This window comes from Anolis sagrei, chromosome 3, assembly GCF_037176765.1.
Source record: "Anolis sagrei isolate rAnoSag1 chromosome 3, rAnoSag1.mat, whole genome shotgun sequence".
Classification (NCBI taxonomy): domain Eukaryota; kingdom Metazoa; phylum Chordata; class Lepidosauria; order Squamata; family Dactyloidae; genus Anolis; species Anolis sagrei.
The window spans coordinates 248,792,657-248,810,922 of record NC_090023.1 but is presented as its reverse complement, the minus strand read 5'-3'; the positions used below and the strand labels follow the sequence as shown (position 1 = coordinate 248,810,922).

The window sequence follows — 18,266 nt, the reverse complement described above, 5'->3', positions numbered from 1 at the left end:
CCACTGGCTGCCAATTAGTTTCAAGGCAAAGTACAAAGTCTTGGTTTTGACTTTAAAGCCCTGCATGATTTGGGTCCAGGTTATCTACTGGATCACCTTTTTCTGAACAATCTGCCCCTAACACATAAATCTATCTATCTCTTCCGGCAGGTCTACCCAGTTGTAATCATGAATTTTAAACTCCTGTCTTGTGTCCACTATATTTTGAGCATTGTTATGTGTATTGTAATATATATTTTGTAGAATATGGACTGACTAGATTTTAAATGCTTTCAAGATAGGCAGTGCAACCCAAAATAGGGGTGGTAATATTTTTAAGAAGTGATAAGAAATGTGTTTCTTGACATGTAGAAATCTGGATTCTTTGAGATTCTTTGCAGTTCAGGACTTACTTTGAACAGAATTTGTGCATAATTTCTTTGCACAGAAAGCAGCATGTTCTGCACAAGCAACAGGGCAATCCCTCTGCATTGTGCCCCACAGCACCCACAGCTGATACTTCCTCATCTCACCTGGGGAAGCGTCGCCACAAGGCTGCCCCCCATGCTGCCCCTGTGGTTGTCTATAGAACACAAAAGCCTTCTGTGTTCTGAGGGCTTCCTCCAAGAAACCCCACCGGAAGTCACCATACATTGTGTGATGGGTGGCATGAGGTTCCAAGCAGCAAATATTCTGACAGCATCCTAAGACGCTAGAATCACCTTGTGTGATGAGGTGGTAAGTTACATAAGAGATCTAGTAACTGAGCTGGAGGCTGCCAAACCCGTTCTACTAGGTAAGATCTGACCATAAAGGAGCCTCAGAAATAGCAGAGAAGGATTAAACTAGATCCCAGCCTTATCCAGCCCAGAGGCATATTCCTACTATCAGTAAAAATTAGCATAGGGCAAAGAGAGTGCTAAGCAATTCCCAACATTGCTAGACCAGGAGATGTTTGGACTCAGTACAGTTGTAGCTAACCTAGTATTGCCTCAATTGGCCCTTGGCTATCTTGGACATTTAGGACTACATTCCTAACTTGTATTTTAAAAAGAAGAAGATTCTCAACCTTAGTAAAATAGACGAGTTAACAGTCAACACTTCTGATTTCATGAAAGCTTTAATTTTCTAAATAGTAATTTATGTTACTCATAGTGTTCAGAGAGAAAAAATAAAACAATAGTACTAAACAACTGAAACCCAGAAACATCTGTTTAATTTATGGACTGGTGAACACCTGCCATTGCAGTCCAAATTTGCATTATGAATACCATTAAACCATATGACACATCTGAATAGAGAAGTCTTATCTTGTTTCTGTCATGCAAGTTTACACAAATTAATACTGGTGTATTTCTCAAGCAAAATACTGTATTGAATAAATTGTAGATGGCTAGGTCTACTTTTAAGCAAAAGAGAATTCCTACATTTGGAGTGCTGATGGTTTTGTTCAGATAATATAAACTGATCATGTTTTATACCTCTAGAGCAATGTGTTATTTTCAAAAGAGTTGTTCTTTCTTCTTTATAATTTTCTATTGAGATCTGACATGAAATAGCACAGCCTGATAGACATTAAAATATGAATTTTTGGACTCATGTGAAATTCTATGGGCAAGAAGATATGCTGTATCTGTTGTTCTGAGGACAGAGAGAAAAGTGCACTGATAGAGGAGAAGAGATAACTGCAGACACCTGCTTTGACTTTCATCTGAAGCTCTGATGTCAGAGAAGATAGAAAATAACCCATACTAAGGACATGTTCAGGGTGTGATGAAAGGCTATGCCTATACCTTCCTAAGATACACCCCTTTAAATCAATTCCAGACTTGAAAATGGGGTAGATCAATCCTTCCCCACTGAAACAAAGAGCCAGAAAGGGTGAAAGGCTTAGAATATGACTTTTCTTCTGCCTGGAAGATCTCTGCAAAAGAAAAAAAAAGAAAAAAAAGATTTTAATGTGGGTAGCTTGCAGTTCTCTTGGGATTCATATTCACATATCTCATCAAGTGGTCCGTCTTATCCCATCTTCAGTGGGACAAGATGGACCACTTGTGTTAATGTAATTTTTTCTTGTCAGACTTGGTGTATTTATATGAATGACACATCCTATGCATGCAACTGCAGTTAATATTTCATATATCCTGCTTATTGACACCAGAAATAGATACCTTAGTCATACCACCATGAAACATTTCCTGTGGCATCTATATCACTCAGTGTCACACCCCAGACCTGAAGCCACCTATGACCAGAGCATCACACAGGAGTCCAGAAAAACGGTAAACAGATTATTGTAAAAAGGACATAAAAGTTATAGGTAGTAACAGCAGAAATAAAGAAAGCAGATGTAAAATTAAAACAGTCAGAAATCAAATGCCTGTTGCAAGACAGGTCAAAAATAGTCCAAAATCCAAAGGCACCTTGAGTCCATAGGTGAAACTTAAGCAAGGATAACCAACATGAACATAGAAAAGTCCCAGAAAACTTGAATCCCGAAACCATAAAAAGAACTAGAAAACTTGAATCCCGAAACTATGAAAAGAACCCAAGAACCCAGACCTGTCTGTAATGTTGCCTGAACTAAAGAGCAAAGATCTTCTAATGTATAGACATGAAAGCATTATGACTCCATCAACACAGAGGAGCCACAAGTCCTGTTCTGCATCAGTGTTGCCTTCCTCTTATGGCTTATATTCCATCTCAGAAAAGGGAGGGGGACATTTCTTCTCACCAGGTGACTGATTGTGCAATTACTGCCTTCCAATTCAAGATTTAAAAGATAATTCAAGTTAAAAGATGTGAAATAAGCTAGCGAAAATTAGCCAGCAGTTACTGAGCAGCAGGATGCACCATCAGGACAGGACAAGGCTGTGTGTATGCCACTGCTTCCCGCAGAATGAGGTTCTGAACTCTTTAGTGAGTTTAACTTGAGGGCATTACTTTAAAAAGAGCATGTCAGGCCCCCTTCTGAACTCACACCATAGGGAACAAAGTCTCATGTTGGAAACATTTTGAAAATAATGGCTCTGTCAGTGGGCCATTCAGATTTAAAACACAAAATACCTGCTATGAAGTGCACATCCACTGGGTTATGTAAGAGGAGCCACATGGGACATAGAAACGAAATAATGCACAAATATAATTTTTAACAGGATCTGACAGAAGACAGAAAAGCAAGATTCTATTTTCTATTAGTGTGTATGTGTGCATGTACACACACTAAGCATATAACAATTATCATTTCTGATCTATTACTTTTATTTTCTCTCAGATTATAATTTTTCCCAACCAAATTTGCTTAATCTCACTCTGAAAAAAAATTAAAAAGAAATTGCTTATCCATTTGGTTTGCACTTCTTTTTAAAAAAATTGCCTTCCTATAGAATTATGTTTCCCCTTCCTGCCAGCTGGGAAGGGACGGCTATTTGAAAGAGGCCTATAGGTAAGCAGCCCCAGCTGGGACTACTTGCATGGGGTGAGGCTTGTCAATTTAATGACAGCAGGCCCACAACTCTCACATTCAAGTTTTAATGCTGGCCCACCCTCCCGCCCTAAAAACAGTGTATTTATGCGGTTGCTTTGGGACTGGCTAGGATTCCCCCCCCCCCCTTATTTATGATTTCTTTATATACCCTACACTGTTTAAGAATTTAAAATTGGATACGGTGGAGCCTTAAATAGGCTGTCCAGCAGAAAAAATAAGATTTAGTTTACATTTCAATGTACACCTAGGGTACCCTGTATTGGTGAAGACCAGGAACAGACATCCCCACTTGTGTGTTCAGATAAACAAAATGGGTGCAAATGGGAATGGCCTTGGAGATGTGTGAGAATTTTAGCCCCACTAAGCCTTGTGACTTGGGGTAGAAATACTCTAAGCTTCCCTAAAGGGTCACCCTGAGAACAACTCAAGCAGAAGTGCACTCAAGAGACTCAGGTGTCTCACCCAAATTAGCTGAGGAGGAGGTTTGGGAGAGCCAACTGCCTCAGCTTATCCAACATCAAGTTCATTCCCCTTAATGAGTTTATTGTAATTCATCAATAAAGTTTAAATTGTTGTCTGGTCACATTATTTCAATGCCGGGAGAGCAAATTTCTACAAAACAGTGACTATAATGCATTTTTCTGTGATACTTTAACTAATTCACGAATTTTTTTGTGTATAATTTCTACCAAAACACACAATTTCAGAATAGTTAAATGCACTGAAACTTAAAGAGTATGATAAATATTATTTGTTTCAGTTTGTATTCAGGAGATACAAATTTGGTGTGTTTGCATTACAATGTGAATGAAACACATTTGTCTGTAATCTTAGGCAAACAAACAACCCATGCAGTCCAACATTTACAAAGTTGCTATTTAGATGTATCTGTGCATTTTGCTATGAAGGACTAAATAATAAAAACAGACATTCTCTATTGCCTGTCTCCAGCATCTAATGTTTGAGGGCACGGTTTGAAAGTGAACATAACTGATGATATAGGACACACCTATCACTCATGCATATAGCTGTCAATTTAAAAATATTATATACAAACACAGACACCTATACACACAAGTTTTTTAAAATAATACTTTTAAAGTTTTTGTTCATTTTCACAAAAACTCAATGAAGTTGTGAAATCCAATCATAGGGAAATTGATATCTTATCTGTTTTATGTGGTACATTTTAAGAGATATACTCATGACTACTTTCACACACAAAAAACAAAAACAAAACTGACTCACTTTTCTAGAGACCGATAACCTTAGCATGGTTATCTTTTTCCATATGATTTGAAAACTTCATATATAACTGGAGAAGACAGTATTGCAACACACATGAGGTGCATCCAGACAACTCTATAACCCAGGAATATTCACATTTTAAAATTGTGAATGTTTTCAGGTCCTCGTCCACACATGCCAGGAGAGCCCCAGCACCACATTAATGGATGTCAAGTAAGTTATTTATTTTTAAAAGGGGTTCTGTGGGGTTTTAGAGAGGGGGTTGGTGTTCTTGTGGTTTTCTGAGCTAATTTAGCCCAGAAAACCATGGAACTACTGTCTGGACTGTCTCCTCAAAATCCCACAACTTTTGAAGGAGCAGACAGTGGAAGTAATGGGTTTATCCTACGTCTTCCAAAAAGGCATGGAATAAACTCACTAACAATTAAATTCATGACAAACTAGGGTTTTACTGGTTTGTGGTGAATGAATTCATGTTTCTCTGGGATGTCATCTGGATGGACCCCTTTTAATTGTGGGAACTCCCACATTAAAGAGACTGTCTGGATGCAATAGCCAATGAGGCCACGTCACACAATGGAATAATGGCTTCCCAGAGTCTTGTGTGTCTTTTATTGAAAGACATGGAAAATGATTAGTCCCCTCTTCCAATTTTACTTGCTCATTTTTAACTTGGGGTGATAGAACATAAAACTGAGAAGAAGAATTTTTTAAAAATGTATCCAACTATAAGGTTTCAAAGGTCTATTTTGGATAGCAGAGTGAAGAAGAGAAATTGTATCTGACTTGGTCTTTCTTTCTTGTGCTTCTGTACCCTATCAAAATGGAACCAGCATAGCTCCCACTGGGGGAGACCAAGATCAATTGACTAAGGCCCTTCTACACTGCCATATAAACTCCAAATTATCTACTTTGAGCTGGATAATATAGCAGAGTAGACTAATATAATCCAGTTCAAAGCAGATAATGTGGATTTTATATGGCAATGTAGAAGAAACTTCAGATTATGTTTGAACAAATCAGAATAGACCAAAACAGACCTCACTACCTCCGAGGATGCTTGCCATAGATGCAGGCGAAATGTCATATACATTCAATTGCTTATCCTATATAGAATAAAACCATTTGATCAATGACATTTGTATGAGCATTTACTTACCATTCTGTAAGCTATTCAATAGGTTTACTCTAGTTGGAACAACTATAGGGCAGAAGAAGCTCATCATTTGTTTTTCTTTTTCCTTTCCCTTCTAAATGTAGCATACTAAGAATCAATGTTTGAAGGGAGATAATGCAATAAAAATCATTGCCATTAATGTAGGCTATTAGATAATCTACCTAACATCTCATGAACTACGGTTTGGGTTAAACCTCCTACTGACTTTAATTTTAGCAATGCGCTGCTTCCAGTCATTTAATTTCAGTTTTATTATTGTGCAGGAAAGGACAATGTGTACAAATACACACAAACACACACAATCTAATCCATAGAAAAAAGGGGAAAAAGTATAATAAACTGAATGTCATGGACCTGAAATAGCCGTCATCAAAGCAACTGACACTTAACTTCTTATTTTAAAGAGTATCTTCTTGATATTACGAAGAGCTCACATCCACAAAGGGATGTGTTTTCTCAAAGGGAAAATGAACCCTTAAAAGTTAGAACTAATAAAAATCAGTGCCCCTATACAACTCAAGAAGCTTTCAGTGACAGAACTGGGACTTTAGACAGAAAGATAATGGCACATCTTTTGTGAATGGGAGCTTTACAAAAACAAGTTCAAAGAGGTGAACAAATTAGAACTGCAATCTCAAACTTCCTTTCTTTTTTTAACAGTAACATCAGTTGAAGTGCATACCGGTTATTTTGATAACAAGAAAGCTTTCATGGAAGATTTAAGTAAAAAAAATATTTACTTTCAGAAATATTAGGTTTCATCCTTCACAGATTCTACATGGTGAATCATGGGCTTTCTCAGAAGATATACATCCCATTGCATTATTGGCTGATATTTTCTTCTAATTTGTTCTATTTTGCAACACAGCACCAAACTATCAACTGCATGAAAGAACGCACACAAAAAAACTAAGACATAATGCTTGACAAAACAAAATTAAGGACTTGAGATCAGGCTTGAGATCCCAGCATGTAGACATTTATACATCCCATGGATTTTAATAGAGTTCAAGCTCTACAGACCCATACCCACTTACTTACATGGGGTTAATATAGCAAATCACCGTGTTACTCACATAGTATTCATCCTGAGATTATGGGAGGACAGAGAAGGAGGAGAAAGAAGGGAATTAAATAAACATAGTGCAGTAGTATACAACACCTGGCCTACAGTTTAAGTTTAGAATATCTAAAAAAACTTATATGAGCCTTATTTAATTGTCAGGTATTTTGAGTAGAGTTTTTATTGGCTCTCACCTTCAGAGACACATTTGGTGAGGACACAGGAGAAAAACATCCTCATTGGCTAGTCCTAGATAGTGGGATTCCTTCTCACAGGAGGCTCTGTTGACCTCATCCTGGTTTCTATTCAGATACAGGTGAAGACTTTTTGCATTTAGACAGGTCTGTGGCTTTTAACTGGTTGACACAGAAGGATTTCTTAATAAGGTGTGCTGTATAAGTGAGTTCCACTGTGATCAGTCATAAGACCTCAACACACTGAAGTCCCAAATATAGGCAACAGTGGGAGCATTCAGCAGGCAGCATGGTAAATCCATGGGGCAGTGGAGGAAACCATCACCCCACACTCTGTATTGCCCTCATCGCTGAGGACATCACACGGAAAAAACTGTTGCTTTCCCCTCCCCCTATGCTTGGCCCTGTTCTAACTCATGAAAACTCAGGAAGCCTCTTCCTGTGTTCTCAGCTTCATCCTAGGATGCTTCCAGGACAGAGGGTTTTCTTGGTTTCTTTTTTTTTGTATAATACATAGAAACATACCATCTTTGAAATTAACAGTATTTTTCCCAATCCCACCACCACCACACACACACACACACCCACCCACCCAGGAACAGTTAAGTACTTTTTCTGTGTTTATTACAATTGTTCAGTCTTGAGAATAGTCTTATTTAACACCGTATATTTATCTTTCCCCTTTATTCTGTAAATGAGACCCTTCCATTTTGCTTCCCATGTCCTTCTGCTTTGACCTGTCATATAGTGACTTTTCCTTTTGCTAATACAATCTTAGAGAAGATTTTAATATAATCTTGGAGACAGAGGGTTTTCTTGGTAGGATTATTTCAGAGAAGGTTTACCTTTGCTTTCCTCTGAGGTTGAGAGAGTGAGACTTGCTCAAGGGATTTCCATGGTTGTGTAGGAATTCAAACCTTAGTTTCCAGAGTTGTAGTCCAATGTCCAAACCATCACAACAAGTTGGCTGGAGTATCTTTTAATCTACATTGTCAACTGATTTATAATACTGAATGAAGTCTGGGAGATGAATAAAATCATATGAATAGTGCACAGAGTAGATTCATTTGATAGTCAGTACCCACCATGTCTTCCACGCCGAGGAACAGCTACAAGATGACAGGATTGATGGGCTCACCAGATCGTGGGCTTGACACCAGGAAGGGCTGGGTGATGTCTCAGGCCCCATCTTCACAGACATTATGAGTCTGAAACTGCATTATTTGGCAAAGTAGATGGAATCTCAGCCTTGTTGCCTGTTATTCTCATTCCCAAGATCTCATATTGGGAACCAACTGAACAAACCACTTGGCACTCTTGTTTCCAAAACCAGAGAAACACATTCCTCATAACAACACAGATGGAACAGAAATAGTGCACATGACTAATAAATAGACTATGTCTGGAGTCACAGCTAAACACACTCACAGAATGGAATGCAGTTGTGATTTCCTGGAGAAAAAGCAGAGCTGGACCCTTAAACTGGCTTTCTAACCCTGACATCAGGAAAATTACTACCCAAAACAGAATGATGGAAAGCAGGACCATGCTTCAAGATATTTTTAAAAAAGCATTTTGTGTGCAGCGAGGGAAAGGAAAAAAGCTTCAAATATATAGGTTCACCCATTCTGTTTCACTGAGCAGGATTATAACCCAACCTCTATTCTCCTCTTAATCAACAGAAAAACCAGTAGGATTCAGTAGAAAGCTTTAAGGCCAAATATCATGCCTGAGAGCGTGTTTCATGGGTATTATAAATCTCTGGATATATAGGTTGTTATCGGAAATGCTGACATCTTTCCATGCCTACATTCTCTATAAATGATTATGAAAGATTAAACAGATTTGGTAGTATTGCCCAAGGAGACAGAAAGGATTTTAAAGAAGGAAGTTTGAGGGCTTTTTTTAACAGAGGAGAACAGACTAAATATTTCGAGGCACATCCCATGCTTCTATTAAAAGAAGCAGAATCTTGGGGGAAAAGTATGCATGTGTGAGTGTGTGTATCAGTTTGTTACATCTTTTAAAAAACAGATAAATATGCCAACCAGGAACCATGAATTTAGAAAGTTATTTTTAAATGACTAATTACCATTACATCTACATTTTTTAAAAAAACATGTGTTTGTTTGTTTGATACTCCACCTTTCTTCCATCTTGGGATTCAAGGTGTAATCCAATTAGGATTATCTGGTTATTCATTTTTCTCTTTACTTAGTACTTAAAAATACCTAAAATGTAAAAGGGGGGGGGGGTCTCAAGTCTTTCAAAAAGCCCCTCAATTCTAAAGTTGTATCTTTATAATACAAGTAGCAATATCACTAGCTACTTTTTATTTTCTCAAAAGACAATCATTATTACTTTATACTATCCACTTTCCTCAAAATTAAATTCTCCTTTGGGCTTTTTACCTTTTTATGCTTTCAACTTGATGTGTAAAAATGCATATGCAAAAAATGCATACACATGTATAAGTCGGCCTCATGTTTGCATCAAGGGCAGTTTTGGTGTCAAAATGATGGATTTTGATATGACTTGTTGAGGGTCACTTTAGATATAGCCTCCCTGAATTCTTTTGGTTCTCCTTTCTGGGGAGCCTTCAAAGAGTTGCCATCACCATTTTCCCATCTAGAAGATTTTGTATGCACCAAAAATGGGGGAGAAGAAACAGAAGAATGGAAAAAAAATAAACAATATGTATGATTGAAAACATAAGCAACAGGAGTAATCAAAAAGTGGATATATTCATCCCTAATAGACCACTGCTTTTAAACTGTGGATCCCAACCTTAAATGGGGTCCACTTAGCTTAATGCTGGGGTCACAATAATTTGGCAACAGTAAAAGGTTTCTGGATACCACCCATTTACACCAATCTGTTAGCCACACCATGTAGTGTTTACAGTAGACTGCTGAAAATGCTTCAGCTGTACTTCACAAAAAGGGAAATCAGCATGTTTAGCAAGTCTTGCAAAATTTTTATCATTGATGTTTGATTTTATACCTATTTTATATACCTGTATGGTATATAAACAGGTCACGAGTAGAAAAAGTTTAAGAAGCCCCATTTTAGATAACTTCATTCATACATTACTTTAGACTCCACCATCAAGTTCACCTCCCCCTCCCCCCCCCCCCACCCACCCCAAGAAAGTGCATGCTTTTCTTGGGAAACCTTCCAGGAGGACTGGGCATCAGCCTCCACCTCTCCCAAAACCCATTTTAAAGGTGATTTAAAATTAAATAACTTATCTGGCTGCCATTAAGGTGCTGCCAGAGCTCTCTTGTGCATGTAGGAATAATGTGCCAGGAGAAGGGGGGCCAGGAGCAATTCCCCCCCCCTTCTTTTGGCACTAATTCCTATGCATCAAGAGAGCTTCTGCAACACATTAATGGTGGCCAGATAAGTTATTTGATTTTAAAACACTATTCTGGGGGTCTGGGGAGAGCATTAGAGCTCTCTCAGATATTCTGGACTCATGGAGACTGGAATACATGAGAGGCCTGTGCAGACAGCCCCCTCAGAAGTTCCAGGACTTCTGAGAGGGCTGTCCAGACTCCGCACACAGCAGGAAAGATGCGGGTCTTTCAAGAAGAACCATGTATTTCCTTTTTACAAATTTTCTCAGCACAAAGCAAGGTTTTCCTGATTTGTGCTGAATGCAGTCACTTTTTGGGGGCATCATTTGGACTCCCCACATGAAAATGTGGGAAGGCGTGCACTTTAGGTGTTTTCTCGATGCGCTTTCAGATAGCCCAGTTCAAAGCAGACACTGTGGAGTGCCTTGATATTCTGGGTTATATGGCTATGTGGAAGGGCCCTTCATCTGCCATTTACTCTTTGGGGTGCTAGGAAATGAGTTTCTTGGACAACATTTGGCTGCGTATCTGCAGCTGAGACCAAACAGAATCTGCCTCCTTTTTACATCTCCAGTGAGTACAGTGGAAATCTAGGACTGGGACAGCTGTTTTTTTTTCCTTCTGGCTATAGCCAGATGCTGTTTCCTCATCCTTCCCCTGGCTGATAAATGACCAAGGGAGCATATGGTTGGCTTTCACAGGAATATTGTGGTACAGGGATAAGTGATGCATGGTGTTAGCAGATAGCTCCTATACAATGAATGTAGTAGGATATATCCATCCATAAAGTCTCTGGCTATACTGACTAAAAAAAATCTGGGACTTATATTCCGAAAAGGAGGAATGTTCAAGCTCTTATACTTGAAGCTCTGATGCTTGAAGTAGAATTTTCAAGCTCTGATAACAGCCCAAATAAGAACATCACTAATGCATATTTTCCAAGTGATTACCCTGTGAAGGACTTGACCCAAGTGAAACGCTACAGAAACGAAATAGCAAGGTTTCCTCAGTTATGCAGTAATATCCTCCTGACATAATTCAATTAGCCCAGTTGTAGATATTATACAAACCAACGTGAGCTAATCATTTCAGGGGAAATATGATAATATCATAGTTGATGGCAAAGTGTGAGTAATTTTCTGGATGAGAATTTGTAGGGTTGAAACAATATGCTCCAAATTATCTCGTTGGAGACACAACAGACACAGTGCACCAGATCCTGTGGGCATAAAAATTATATTAGAAACTGAAATCAGATAATTGGAAAACATAATTATATGTCAATAGGATTTCCTAAAGAAAATAATATGTACCTGACTCTGAGTGGTGAATAGTACTGTGGGAAAGGTACCTTTTATTGGTATACATGGTGAGAGGTTGTTGCAGGTGGTGCAAAGTGCTGGATATGGCACATGATGGGGTTGACTCTACCCAGGACTTCTACTGCACAGCTGTATAAATCCACATTATCTGCTTTGAACTAGATAATATGACAGTGTAGACTAAAATAATCCAGTTCAAATCAAATAAAGTGGATTTCCTGCTTTGATAACCTGGATTAACTGGTGGTGTAGAAGGGTCCCAAGATAACCCAGTTCTAATCAGATAATGTGGATTTTCTACTGTGATAACCACTTGTTCCCCACAACATCACATATTGAAACAATGCCTGCTCCCCATGCTCGAACCAGCTGGATTATTGTCTCTCCCTAACCCTAACCCTAACTCTACCCCCCTCCCAAAAAAATCCTAAATGAAAACAATGAACAAACTTAGCTCAAATAAAATAAATCAAATTAACTAAAAAGGGACAATGGATAGGTTGTGGCTAGCCCAGGTTGCACCGCAGTAAGTGCAAAGCATCTCCTCTAAGCATCTAAGCTCAACCAAAGGAAACACTAAGGTAAGGAATGAGAGACCACAGGTCAAATACATACATCCAGATCAAAGAGACATCCAGATCAAAGCAAATAAAATGCATCTGAATGTAAATGCTGCAATGCCGGTAGTGCAATCCATAAAGGAATATATGAGGGGGTCAGAGTTAGTACCCTCTGAGGTCCCTTCTACACTGTCAGATAATCCAGGTTCTTAACATGGCCTTGTGTAGAGGTGGATTTCTTGACCAATGATATACCGTTTTGGAGTGTGGTTTTGGCAGACCAAGTATATCTTTTTTCCATGTGGTGGGCCTAGGATGTCTCTGGTATTCTTTAAGCACTGGCAAAGACTTTGGGTGTAGGACTATTGAGTGGGCCTCGAATTTATCTGCAACATGACAGCAAGAAGAGAATCATTTTGGCCTCCCTATTAAAGGAATTCCAGCGCTTAAGAGCAGCCTTTGGGTGCATCTACACTGTAGAATTGATACAGCTTGGTATCACTTTAATTTCCTTGGTTTCAATGCTATGGAATCACAGGAATTGTAGTTTGGACCACATCAAATTGATGAGGTCCAGCACCATGATTTGCCAGCCTTCGTTGCGAATTGGGGCAGCAGTTGTGCAATTCCAGCACCAGCTGACACTTTCCCATCCCACATGGGAAAGCTTCACTACTCTGCTGAAGTACCATTATTCCTAATGGAACATGGGCTGGCTTCCATGTTGGCAGCAGCAGCATTACACCATGCCGCCACCCCCTGAGCTCCACCAGAAGTTTCCCTACATCATATGATGGGGAGTGTTGGGGCTCCATGGATGAACTGGGGCAGAAGCATCCTAGGATGCTTCTTCTGCCCCATGTGATAAGGTTGAAGGTCAGAGAAGTCCAAAAACCTTCTAAAACTGTAATTCCCATGATTCCATAGCATTGAGTCATTGCAGTAAAAGTGGTGCCAGGCTGCATTAATTCTATAGTGTGAATGCACCTCCTGAGAGTATCCTATTTTATATTCCTACCAGCTGAGGGCCACTTCTTCTCTCAATACATTGGCAGGCCTGTAAGGAAAGATTGTAGCATTCTTCTACTTTGACACACAAATTTGTGAAGCGTTTCATATTTTTACTCAAGGGATTTCTGGTAGACACTGATTATCTAGATCCAGCACAGTCTGGTTTTAGGCCGGGACATGGAACTGAGACAGCCTTGGTCGCCTTGGTAGATGATCTTCGCCGGGAGCTGGACAGGGGAAGTGTGTCCCTGTTAGTTCTGCTGGACCTCTCAGCAGCCTTCGATACCGTCGACCACGGTATCCTTCTGGGACGCCTCGCAGACATGGGACTTGGGAGTACAGCCTTGCAGTGGCTCCAGTCCTTTCTCGAGGGATGGTCCCAGAAGGTGTTACTGGGTGACTCCTGTTCGGCCCCACAACCATTGTTGTGTGGAGTCCCACATGGTTCAATTCTGTCTCCGGTGTTGTTTAACATCTACATGAAGCCGCTGGGGGAGATCGTCCGGAGTTTCGGAATACAGTGTCATCTCTATGCAGATGATGTCCAAATCTGTCACCTCTTTTCACCTGTCACCAAGGAGACTGTCCAAAGCCTGGCCGCTGTGTCGGACTGGATGAGAGCTAATGAATTGAAATTGAATCCAGACAAGACAGAGGTCCTAATGGTCAGTCGTAAGGCCGAACAGGGCATAGGGTTACAGCCTGTGTTAGACGGGGCTACACTCCCCCTGAAGACACAGGTTCGCAGCTTGGGAGTGATCCTGGACTCATCGCTGAGCCTGGAATCCTAGGTCTCGGCGGTGGCCGGGAGAGCTTTTGCACAATTAAAACTTGTGAGCCAGCTGCGCCCGTACCTTGGGAAGTCTGATCTGGCCACAGTGGTCCACACTCTTGTTACATCCCGAATAGATTACTGCAACATGCTCTACGTGAGGTTGCCTTTGAAAACTGTTCGGAAACTTCAGTTAGTCCAATGGGCGGCAGCTAGATTAATCACCGGAGCATCATACAGGGAACATACCACTCCTCTGCTATGCCAGCTCCACTGGCTGCCGATCCAGTTCTGAGCACAATTCAAAGTGCTGGTTTTGACCTATAAAACCCTATACGGCTCCGGCTCAGCGTACCTGTCCGAACGTATCTCCTTCTATGTCCCACCTCAGAGTTTAAGATCTTCTGGGGAGGCCCTGCTCTTGGCCCCGCCTCTATCACAAGTGAGGCTGGTGGGGACAAGGGACAGGGCCTTCTCAGTGGTGGCCCCTCGCCTGTGGAATTCACTCCCCAGGGAAATTAGGTCACCAACATCCCTCCTCTCCTTCAGAAGGAAGCTGAAAACATAATATAGGACCAGGCCTTTGGGTAATCTGGCAGACTGACAAGGTAATGATGACCAGAACCTAGAAAGGACTATGGTAATGCTGAATGGACTTACGGATTTTAGAACTCGATGAACGTTTGCCACTAGATTGGCTTTTAGTTGTTATTGTATTAATTGAATGTTTTAACTATTGTGCTTATTGCTGTTATGTATTTTATCTGTTGAATTGTTGGCATCGAATTGTGCCAGTTGTAAGCTGCCCTGAGTCCCCCCTAGGGGGTTGAGAAGGGCGGGGTAGAAGTGCCCGAAATAAATAAATAAATAAATACTGTTTTTTCTTTAAATTTTATATTATGATGTTTATATGTGTTTTATAAACGTCTGTGTTTTATATTGGTAACGTTGTGCACAATGATCAGAGAAAGCATTTTGATGTGTGTGTGTTCTAAACTAACAATAGTCTAGAACACACATGTAAAATTGGATTGGTGATTTTTTTAAATTTCAAATGTTAGTTTGATGTGTATGTATTTAAAACATAATATATATTGTTTGAACACATTTCCTTCATTGACCAAAACATGTTTAATTGCTGATTTTCACATATACAAAATACAAGTACTTTAAAAATGTGCACATTTTTCAGATATCCATCAGTGAGAACTCCAGAATCCTGACCATGACTTTTTTTATTTGTACTCTTAAAAGGAAATCTTTTCTTGCCTTAACGCAGTGAAAGATTTTGACTTTGTGGTCAGCTTGATTTATCATCCTTTTCAAGCAGTTACCCTTTGTTCTGTCTGGGTCACTAAAATGGTCTGTGATAACATACAGCTAAGCACAGAAAGCAGCACTGTTACTGGATGCATTTTCTTACTGGAGATTCCATGACCTATATGGAAAGAAAGCATTTTCTTTGCTACTTCTTGAAAAGAAACCTTTCTTTTCTAGGAGAGAAAAGAAAGAGGCTAAAGTGTCCAAATTGTCAATTGGAGGATGGAAGAGTGGTTCAGAGAAGAGAAGAGAAGGGATAAAGGATTTTTTAAAATAAAAATCTCTGTGTTGGCATAATATTTTCATGTTTATTTTTCACATCTACTTCCTGAGACGTCATTAAAAGCACAGGTTGGAAAAGTTCAATTTTTAACTTTGACTCTCAGACTCCCCCACCCTCAAGATAACTTTTTTCAAGTTCTGGGAATCTTCACATTCCTTCATGTAATGATATGTAAAAAGTAACTCTATGGCAGAGCTTTCCAAACATTTCATGTTGGTGACACACCTTTTTAGGCATGCATCATTTCACAACACAGTAATCCAGTTTTATACTAAAACTGGAGGTTAAACCAGCACCTTATCAGCTATATGGACACATACATATATTGTAGTAACAAAACACTTTCAATTAACTTTTAAAAAAATATATGATCCGTAGGATAATATACTTATATGAGGGTTGAATGAAAAGTAATGCCTCCAACTTGTTACTTGGGTTTGGATGGGAATATTTTAATAAACCAAACACAGAAATAATCCTTAGAATGTGCTCTTTAACTACCACTATTCACTGTTCTACACAATCACCAGACAATTGGATACATTTCTGCCAACAATGAACAAGTTTTCTGAAGCTGTCACAGAAGAAGTCAACACTCTGTTTCCACAACCAGCATCTCACAGTTCTCTCAATGTCTTCATCAGAAGCATAATGATGTCCCCACAAATCTTCTTTTATTATCAAATGGAAGTCAGACAGTGCTAAATCTGGACTGTATGGAAGATGTCATATGGTGGTGAAATCCAGTCTCTGAAGTTTCAAGTCTGTGTGCTTTCATTTCAGGTGTCAGCATCCTGAGTACTCATTATGCAGAGATCTTCTGATAGCCAAGCAAAGCAATAATGTGACCCACACATTCTTGTGAAATGCCGATTATGTTTGAAATTTCTCTCTGAGTGATACAACGATCATCCTGAATCAGTCAACCTGTAGTTTGTGAAACTTGGTGGTTGCTGTCACAGGACGTCCAACTCTTTGTTTGTCACGCAAGTCAGATGGTCTCACCTCAACATTTTTAAACTTACTCACCGAATGATGCACAGAACTCACATCAACACAATCACCATAAACAGCTTGCATTCTCTGATGAATCTCCTTTGGGGTGACACCTTCTGCTGTCAAGAATTCAATGAGCGCACTTTGCTTAAGTCACATTGACTGACCGTCTGTGCAGGGTTCCATACTTTGCACTTTAACAACACAACCATTCAATGTGAAGGCTTCACACCAAAATGGAACTGTAGAGGAGAGTCTACTGAACAAGCCAGTACCTGCCGCATACCAGTACTGCCATCTGTTGAGGAGTTACGAAGGTGGAGGCATTACTTCATTCAACCCTCATAATTTTGTCATTTCTCATTATGTTCACATGTCACACATTAACATGTCATCATGACACACCATTTGGAAAACACTTCTCTAGAGGGTATTAGTAATCCTTCTCCAAAGTAACAACCTATTTGTGGAATAGCCCCTAAGAAACTCACCTAGTACCTGCTTTGTATTTTGTCTCGTGTCAGGTGAGGATTTCACTCATTTTCTATGGGTTTTAAAGACATTTTAAGAGACTTTTAAAGACTTCTGAAGATTTTTCATAGCATTGAAAGGCTTCAGAAGATTGAATGCTTAAGATCTGTTCATGCTGTGAGAGTGTCATTGCACTGATTGGTTTTATTGATTCTTCTCCACTGATGTTTGATTTTATGCTGCATTTGTGTCCTTGTGTTATTGAACTGCATGCTCATTTTTAGTTCTTGTTTTAAGCTGTCAGAGAGAATCTTACTTAGGGACTATTATAGAAGTAATATTTACTACCATTACGTCATCATTATCATCACCACCACCAACTGCATTGTTAGAGTCTGTGCTATTTCTCTCCCTATTGTGCTGTTTCCATACAAAAAAACCATATGGAAAAAAGAATGATGCAGACAGAGTGTTGAAGTAACTAAAATGATCCCATAGAATTCACTGGGATTTGTCTTCAAGACCTCCTGTAAATATCAAAAATCCATGGGTTCTCAAATCTCATTATATGCAAAGATTTAGCTTATTATTAATAATAATAATTAGGGCTGGGCGGTTTCGTTCGTTAATTTCGTAATTCGTTATTAATTCGTTATTTTTTTTGATAACGAAGCAATATTGAACCATTCAGGAGCAACTAAAAATGAAACAAATTTTTTCAATTCGTTTAGTAATTGTTTCGTAATTGTTTCGAAATCGATTCGTAATTGATTCGAAATCGTTTCGTTATTATTTCCGCATGTCTGGTGCAAGTTTTATAGTCGTTGTTTGTTTTCTCAGTGAAAAAAAAATATCACACCAACAGTCAACAACAGAGGGAGAGGGAAGCTTCCTGTCCCATTTGGAGGTTTTTTTAGCGTATTGCGTGATCGCGCCCGCCATTAACAAATCGATTCGCAATTGTTTCAAAATCGATTCGTAATTGATTCGTAATTTACGAAATTTCGTAAATATCGAAAAAATT

The 18,266-nt window shown here is 39.3% G+C and overlaps 1 long non-coding RNA gene across 1 annotated transcript; it reads right to left on the bottom strand.

Moving 5' to 3' along the window:
* Positions 1 to 1,141: 1,141 nt before the first annotated feature.
* LOC137096665 (uncharacterized) lies at positions 1,142 to 8,473 on the bottom strand. Its single transcript, XR_010909606.1, has 3 exons — positions 8,234 to 8,473; positions 6,632 to 6,773; positions 1,142 to 1,903 (listed from the first exon to the last, which is right to left on the bottom strand). It is a non-coding gene; the product is annotated as an uncharacterized lncRNA (long non-coding RNA).
* Between the last annotated feature and the right edge of the window lie 9,793 nt (positions 8,474 to 18,266).